This window comes from Equus asinus, chromosome 4, assembly GCF_041296235.1.
Source record: "Equus asinus isolate D_3611 breed Donkey chromosome 4, EquAss-T2T_v2, whole genome shotgun sequence".
Lineage (NCBI taxonomy): Eukaryota > Metazoa > Chordata > Mammalia > Perissodactyla > Equidae > Equus > Equus asinus.
In genome coordinates, this window is record NC_091793.1 from 126,432,021 (window position 1) to 126,440,499 (window position 8,479).

The 8,479-nt window shown below is 32.9% G+C and overlaps 1 long non-coding RNA gene across 1 annotated transcript in view; it reads left to right on the forward strand.

The window, feature by feature from the left end:
• Positions 1–6,559, forward strand: part of LOC139045135 (uncharacterized) — a 33,521-nt gene extending 26,962 nt beyond the window's left edge. Inside the window, exon 3 of the long non-coding RNA XR_011502937.1 lies at positions 6,429–6,559. This is a non-coding gene — a long non-coding RNA (uncharacterized lncRNA). The remainder of the gene's footprint in view (positions 1–6,428) is intronic.
• Positions 6,560–8,479: the final 1,920 nt, after the last annotated feature.

Genomic DNA, 8,479 nt, shown 5'->3' on the forward strand with positions numbered 1-8,479 from the left:
TTTAGATGTACTCGTTACTTACTGGGGTGATATTAGTAATTCTGGACTTTCTCAATGGCTACAGCTAGGATGGATGGAGATATATGTATATATACACACATACAAGTATATGTAATTTTTAAGGAAAATCATGAGTTTAAATATATATTTCTAACAAGCTAAATATTTCAGGTTTTTCCTTTACTGCTTTGTTTTTATATTTTAAAAATTTTCTTTTATCCTAAAAATCTTGGTCCTTATAACATTTACATATTGCTTCATTTTATTTTACAGTATATGTAAAATAGTTTTAATAAGTCAATACCTAGGTTATTGCTAATTACAAAAGTACTGAATGAAATTTAAGATTTCTTTGCATGTTTTGTTTGTCTTTCTATCTGAAAGTCAGTATTCTAAGAATATTTGGTAAGCATTTTGTCAGTTTTACTGATGGTTTGTTACATAGTTTGGGGATTTTTGTTTGTTTTTTTGCTTCAGTTCTCAGTTTCAGGGCTTACTTTTTTTAAATTCTATTTTAAGCTATATAAAACATTTGTATAATGTTCAAAGTCAAAACCTAAATTAAAAGATTTGTTTAGAGAAGTCTTGCTTCCATCTCTCTCCCCTCTACCATCCCATTCTGTTCCTATTTCTTATAGACAATCATTTTTATTAGTTTGTATTTTTTTATTTTTTCCTTTTACAAAAATACCCAAATACATACGTATATGCACACACATATATAATTTCTCCCTACTTTATTAGACAAAAGATAGCATATTTTATTAATTGTTCTGCACCTTGCTTTTTTTCATTTAACAATGTATCTTGGAGATTGCTCCAAATCAGTACATAGAGAGCCTCCTTGCTCTTTTTTATGGCTGCATAGTATTATATGGGTATCTTATAGTTGATTCAGTTAGTACCCTAATATGGTCATTTATGGTCTGGTCTTTGTTACTAAACCTTGTGCATATGTTGTTTTTTTACTAGTGGAGATGTATATTCAGGATGGATTCTGGAAATAAGATCTCTAACTCAAAGGGTAAATGCATTTATAATTTTGTTAGATATAGCCAGATTCTCATCCATAGGGATATACCATTTTGCTCTTCCATCGGTCATATATGAGCATGCCTCTTTCTCTGTGGCCAGTGTGACTTCTGAAGATTTCATATCCCTTTGTTCCCTCCAAGTTTCTCTTTCAGTTTTTCAGTTCAGTCTTTTTTTGGTTGTTTTTTGAGGAAGATTAGCCCTGAGCTAACTACTGCCAATCCTCCTCTTTTTGCTGAGGAAGACTGGCCCTGAGCTAACATCCATGCCCATCTTCCTCTGCTTTATACATGGGACGCCTGCCACAGCATGGCTTTGCCAAGTGGAGCCGTGTCCGCACCCGGGATCTGAACTGGCAAATCATGGGCTGCCGAGAAGTGGAACGTGCGAACTTAACTGCTGCACCACCGGGCCGGCCCCCCAGTTCAGTCTTTTTAGGTTCTTTTCTCAGATGTCTTCTGATCCTTGGCTGCCTGTTTATACTAGGAATAGAGGCATTAAATAGCTAGTTGGGTGGGTTGTTTATTGAAGGCTTCATTAATAGGTTATCTGACTGACTGTTGCTTTGGGGGAACCCATTATGTAAGTATTTTAAGGCCTTTTCTTTGGGCTGGTCATATTCCCAAGGGAGGAATATTTCAATCTCCTTCCTGAAGAGTAAGCCTGGCTACTAGCATTTTAGAAACCCGGTAAGACTGGGAGATCTTAATATTCGGTATAGATGATGGTATTTTGGTGTGAGGAAGGGGGAGAGAGTAATATTTTAGAAGAGAGTCTATACCACCTTAGGCTTAAATCATCATCCTGTTTTATGTGGAAGATTGAAACCAGATGGCAACACAGCTTCTCTCTACCTCCAGTCCTTTAGTAGGATTGGGGATGTAGCTTTATTCATCTCCTTGACAATATGATATTGTTTGCTAATGGGTGAATTTAAACAATTACATTTATTGTGATTACTGATCTGTTTGAACATGTTCCCATCATCTTATTTTGTGCTTTTTGTTTAGGAGGCCTGTGTGCGTGTGTGTGTATCTTTGTCTGTATCTTTCTTCCCTCTATTGATGCTTTCTGTTGGAAATAATGAAATTTTTCTTTTTTTAAAGATTGGCTCCTGAGCTAAGATCTGTTGCCAATCTTCTTTTTCTTCTTCTTCTTCTTCTTCTCCCCAAAGCTCCCCAGTATGTAGTTGTATATTCTAGTTGTAGGTCCTTCTGGTTGTGCTATGTAGGACACCTCCTCAGCATGGCTTGATGAGTGGTGCCATGTCTGCCCCCAGGATCCAAAGCGGCGGAAACCCTGGGCCAGAAGCGCAACACGTGAATTTAATCACTCAGCCATGGGGCTAGCCCCGAAAATAATGAAATTTATTTTCCCTTTTTCAGTCTCCCCTGATATGGAAGTGGTGGGTTATATTTCTGATTTTTGTTTCATAGTGGTGGTGGTGATTTGTTTGGTTTGTGTTTTTAATGGTTACCCTTGAATGTTTAAAATATATTCTTGACCATATACTTTTTTAAAAAAATTATTCTGCATCTCTCTTCTTTAACTTTACCTATAGAACCTCCAAGGCAATTTCCTGTTACATTTATCTAGAATTTTTAAAAGTATTTTATCACAAAACTTAGTAATGTTATGTCTGTTATTAAATTAACCAACCTTGTATCAGTTTCTGTGTTTATCATTGTTTCTGACAACTTTCTTTTTCTCTCTGAGCTTTTTGTCTGAATCTTTGTTTTTTTCTCTGAATTTGATTTTCTTAATTCAAACTTTAATCTGGAAAAATAAATAGGCAACAATAGCAAGTATAGAAGTTCGGGCCAGGTAATAATTATATAGTTTCAGTAAATAAGACAGTGAATTAACATGAGATTAAGCAGATATTGATGGAATGAAATAGATGGCTCACATTTAACTTTGAGAATGAAAAAGCAAGTGCTATAAATCATTGGGGAAGTAATGGATTATTCAGAACCATATTCAGGCATTATATCATTAATTTGGACAAAAAGACTTAGAATTCTATCTCATGCTATATTTCAAAGTTAGAGGTGTATTATTAAATTTTATATATAAAATGTCAAACTAGAGCAAAACTAGTAGAAAATAGAAATGCATATCAGACTTCTAAGGACTTTTTAAGCATAGGAGTTATTGGTTGAAATGGATAGTTAATATGTAAATGTACCTTTAAAAACAAAGGATATATGAATGTGAAATTTTTTTGAAAAGCATAAAGCCTTACAGATAGAAATTATTTATGTGTTATAGGTAGTGTATATGGTGGTGAGAGATGAGACTTTGAAAGCAAACATGACAGTTACCTGCTTTGCAAAGTCAGAGCTCCATCCCCAGTAACTAACACTGAGTAAAATTTGTTCAACATATGTTCATTGAATACAGTTTGAATGAGCCTGTCTGGGGCAATTTCCTCATTTGTATGGTGACCACATACTGTAGTTTTCCTAGAACAGGCATGATTTACGCCTATTCTCCTAGCATAATTATTAATAATGCCCCTTGCCTTTATTCTCAGAAATATACCAATTTTGTCATTAAATCACATGGCCACCTTATTTATAAAATTTGGAAAATGCCAGTCATCTAGAGTTGGTTTAAAGGTTACAAATAATGCCTGTAAAGAGTTAGACGCAGTACTTGGCACATAGTAGGTGTTCAGTAGTAGGTAGTCTTCGTCACGAATAGCATAGATTGCTTGTGCAAATACTGAGTTTTTTCCTCCCGGTTTTTAAAATTGAATATCTGGCAATATTTTAATATCATTTGATTTCTGAATTACCTTTTATTCTTAGGCAAAGAAGTCAACACTGACGTGGTAAGCTGTAATAATTTATGTACAAAAAATTTGAATTGATATTTTATTAGTGGTTATTACTATGTTTTCTCTGTACCTCAAACTCTTCATGAATAACTACTGATCTCAATAGTAATAATTATAATAATTTACATTTAGAGTTGTGTCAAAGTGTTTTTCAAGTATAAAAATGTTTTTTATAACACAGATCAAATATCTAGAATAAGAATGTTTTGCTTTAGCTCTATGCATGGATTAGCTTCCTATGTATATATTATTCTGAAATTAGACATATTTTGAATTTAGCTTTAAGATCCAAATTTTATTCATTGAAGAATTTATCATTTTAAATGGATAGGGCAGACATTTATCTTTGAGTTATGAAATTTTGTTAAAAAATTAATATGCAAAAGAAAGAGATGTTTTAGTGACTTTAGAATAAATATTAAAAGCACTGTTTGCATAAAAGCCGTGTTAATTTATAACATCTACTTTTTACATAGGAAATCTCTGAGAAAAACAGAATGTTTTTAGGAACTAATTTAATAGGGTTAAGGGTAACAGTTGTAGCCTTATATCATCAGCATTGGATACAGCGTGTTTCTTTATTGTAGTGTTTTGTTTTCAGGCTTCATAGTATGGCAAAAGACTTGATTCACAGTAGTGTTACATTCATCTGAATACTCTCCTGAAAGTCAACCTGGGCAGGCCAATCTGGATTTAAACCGACAGCTCCATGCCCAACCATACTTTCCTAATCAATTGTGGTCTCATAAGAATTTAGAATGTATGCGGAGATGGCCAAACAAAAAAATGTTTATTCCAAGATCTGTGTCTGTTCTCCATCTCTCTCTCTTTCTGTCCTTCCCTCTCCCTCTCTTTCTCTCTCCCTGCCCCCTCCCCTTGACACCCAAACTAACGTATTGATGATCTTCCAGTTTGTGTAAACATGTCATAAATATGTATTTGTTACTAGTTTTGGAGGAAATATATCAGTTTTTGAGGTTGAAGTAGGAGATACATGCAGTAAGATTATTGAATTATGAACGAGATTTAGAGAATTTATTGATCTCTTACAATCCTAAAATTTTCAAGCCGCAGCTATAACTCTAGACTGCAGTGACTACTAAGTGCTATGTAATGTAAACCCTTAGCAATATCTCAGGATTCTGACCATGCTTATATGTACTAGAAAGAGTCAAGAATTTCGTATAGAAATTTGACCAAATTTAATTTAATCTAGAAATTTGACTAAATTTATACAACATGGATTTTTAAAATTCAGTAGTTTTTGGTTATTACAAACATCCATCCTGTAGTTTCTTTAAAGGCTGATTTTTTTAAAGGCTTTAAACTGTCGTTCCTACTATCTTTAATGAATTGACAAATCATTTTGTCTATTGGTTGCCATTTTCTCTTATTTTTCCCTGAATTAGTTGAATTAATTGCTTTAGCAAGCGTTGTGTTAAAAACTCAGTTTTCTAAGGGACCCTCTATTTGTTTCTTTCCACTCCTAGTTTTTCTTTTATATTTACCTCAACTATTTCTTTTTTTTTTTAAAGATTTTATTTTTTCCCTTTTTCTCCCCAAAGCCCCCCAGTACATAGTTGTGTATTCTTCGTTGTGGGTCCTTCTAGTTGTGGCATGTGGGACGCTGCCTCAGCGTGGTTTGATGTGCAGTGCCATGTCCGCCCCCAGGATTCGAACCAATGAAACACTGGGCCGCCTACAGTGGAGCGCACGACCTTAACCACTCAGCCACGGGGCCAGCCCCTCAACTATTTCTTTTAATAATACAAATTGGTTAGTCTCTCTTTCCTTATGAACATGACAAGAATGCAAAATAAGTATATAATGATTAGAATACACAGTCATGCATTGCTTAACAATGGGGATCCATTCTGAGAAATGTGTCGTTAGGCACTTTCGTTGTTTTGTGAACATCATAGAGTGTACTTACACAAACCCAGATGGTATAGCTTACTACACACTGAGGCTATATGATACTAATCTTGTGGGACCACCATCATATATGCGGTTCGTCATTAACTGAAACGTCATTATGTGGCACATGACTGTATATGTGTATCCAGTTATAGTGAAAATTAAACAATTTAATATAATCTTATATGGGGAAGGAATTTAAAAATTTTTTAAAGTGTGCGCTGTACTTTTTGTAGTTGGTGCACTGCAGAATGTACACAATTCCAAATAATAAACCCTTTTCTTGATAATTAAATAATGATAAAAGTTGAGACAGCTTGGATATGTGGTTACATATAGTAATTAAATTTATGAAGACTGAAGGCCCTATGAAGTACGTATAAACAACTCATGAGTTTCTGTATCATATGATTTGGATTCTTGACTATATCTTTTGTTTTACAGATCAGGAAATCCTGTGGTGTGTTAGTAAGGTAACACGTTATACCACATTATAGGCAGGGTTAAGCTTTATTAGATGCCACAATAAAATTGGTATTTTTCTTTATTCTTTTGATGTAAAAAATTACCTCGTGTTTCCTTTCAAAACTTAAGCAGCAAACTAATAGAATTTTCATTGATCATAATTTGTTTCTAGAAGGACCAGAAAAACTATTGTAACCAAATCACCTGGCTGAGAGCACTTGACTGCAAAGCTGTGGACTATTTTATTTGAATTTAAAATCATCTACACCTTGGCTAACGAAGAAAAGGAACTATTGGGAGAAGGTGTGAATGCTTTGTATAATCTTAAATAAGTGAAATGTATATATTTTATATGTTTTTACTCAGATGTGTATCTCAAAATATAATAGTCTCAAGGACTCCTTAAATGTACATTAGTAAGCCTTTTTTCCTAAAGCAAATTTGACAAATGTCTTTATTTTAGGAAAAGAAAAGAAAGCGACTGGAATGCTTTGGATTCCTTTGATGTTCTCCCTTAACTTTTCCTGTTTTATATATTAAAGTAAATAAAATGGCCAAATTAAGATATTTCATAGTGTTTTTTCTTATTACCAGTATGTTAATATTTTCATTGATATTGATTTTGTAATTGTCTTATAATGTCACTGTTATAATTTATAAAATTAAAAAATTCATTGTCAGGTTTATTAAATGACTAGAATGGAGTCAGCTTTTTTTACTCAGGAAGTTTTAAGTTGATTGTGGTATATTATGTTTTAAAAACAAAGAAAAAAACTCCCACAGAACTATATAGTTAGATTTATGGTGTTCACAAATTTTGGCTACTTTTACATGCTTTAGATGAGTGATTATTGAGAATTTATTAGAAAAATCTTGAATTTCCTCATGGTAGCTTTGGATTAAATACATATGGCTACAGATTAGCTGAAGTACTTGTCAAAATAAATTATAAGCTCAAGCTTCATTATCATTTGTAGTTTAAACATAGTGAATCTGATACAATGTTAGTTCATAATTTTGATGCTCTTTGCAGTAAATTTGATATAGAACAGTTGCTAAAGAAGCCCTGTTCAAATGTGTGACCATTTTTATGAAAAACATCTGGGGTAATTATAATTAGTTCAGGATGGTGTACTGTTTAAAAATAATCTTGAATTCACAGAGAAAGAAGCGTATCTTTTCCTCAGTGACTAGAATAATCCAAGTTAGTATAAAAACATTCTTTAAGTTATTGGTAGCTGTGCTTAGAGTATAATTTTAGAGTATTCCAAAAGGAAATAAGAAGTAAGTTTTATGTAAAATGCCAAATTGGCACTTTACACCTGTTAGTGTGTTTCGTTTAGAACAGCTGTGTCTTTTATTATCAGTAAACAGATGCAGAAAGTAATGGAATGTTTTAAAGCAATATGTTAATCCTGTCTTCCTCTACTGAACTGTCTCACAATATAGTGATTAAATATTGACCGTGCAGCTGTTACTTACAATTATAGAATTTCTTAGTTAATTTCTCCTTCCCAGGTCCAAATGTTTTAATATTTAGAGAACTAATTTCTAATCTTAAAGTGTTTTTTAATGTAGTTTATTACAATTTGATCTCTAAAGATGTTATTTGTTATGGAGACAAATTCATATTTTTATATAATTCATATTGTTTCTTTGAATTGACTAATATTCTGGGTGAGATAAACAAGTTTTTTAAAGTATTTTAAAAGATAAATTGTTCATGAATGTGAAGATGATTAAATATAATAATTTTGTTTCATTTTTTGCTTGAAAAGTGCCATCAATGAGCTAAAATGAAAATTATGTTCCTTCATCAAATATTTATGGAGCAGACTGCGTAATGCTTTCTTAGAATAATGACCACATTCAGGCAAAACACCCTGCAAGTTATTTGAATTCTAGTAGCCCTTTTGCGGCTTAATTATGTTTTAATCTTTACATCTCACCTTGTCAGAAAAGGTATTTTAGAAGCCACTTCAGCAGTTATCACTTTTTTACTTAAGCTTGGGAAGAAGTTGTGTTAGCTAAAATTATTATTAATAACAGCTAACACTGTGCTCTTAATATCTGAAAGGTATTGTGCAGAGAACTTTATATGTATTATAATATTGATGCTCCTTTTTGTAGATGAGGAAATTCAGTCTTGGAGACGTGAAGTAAATTAACTGAGGTCTTACAGCTGGAAAGTGGTGGAGACTGGATTTAAACCCAAGCATTTTC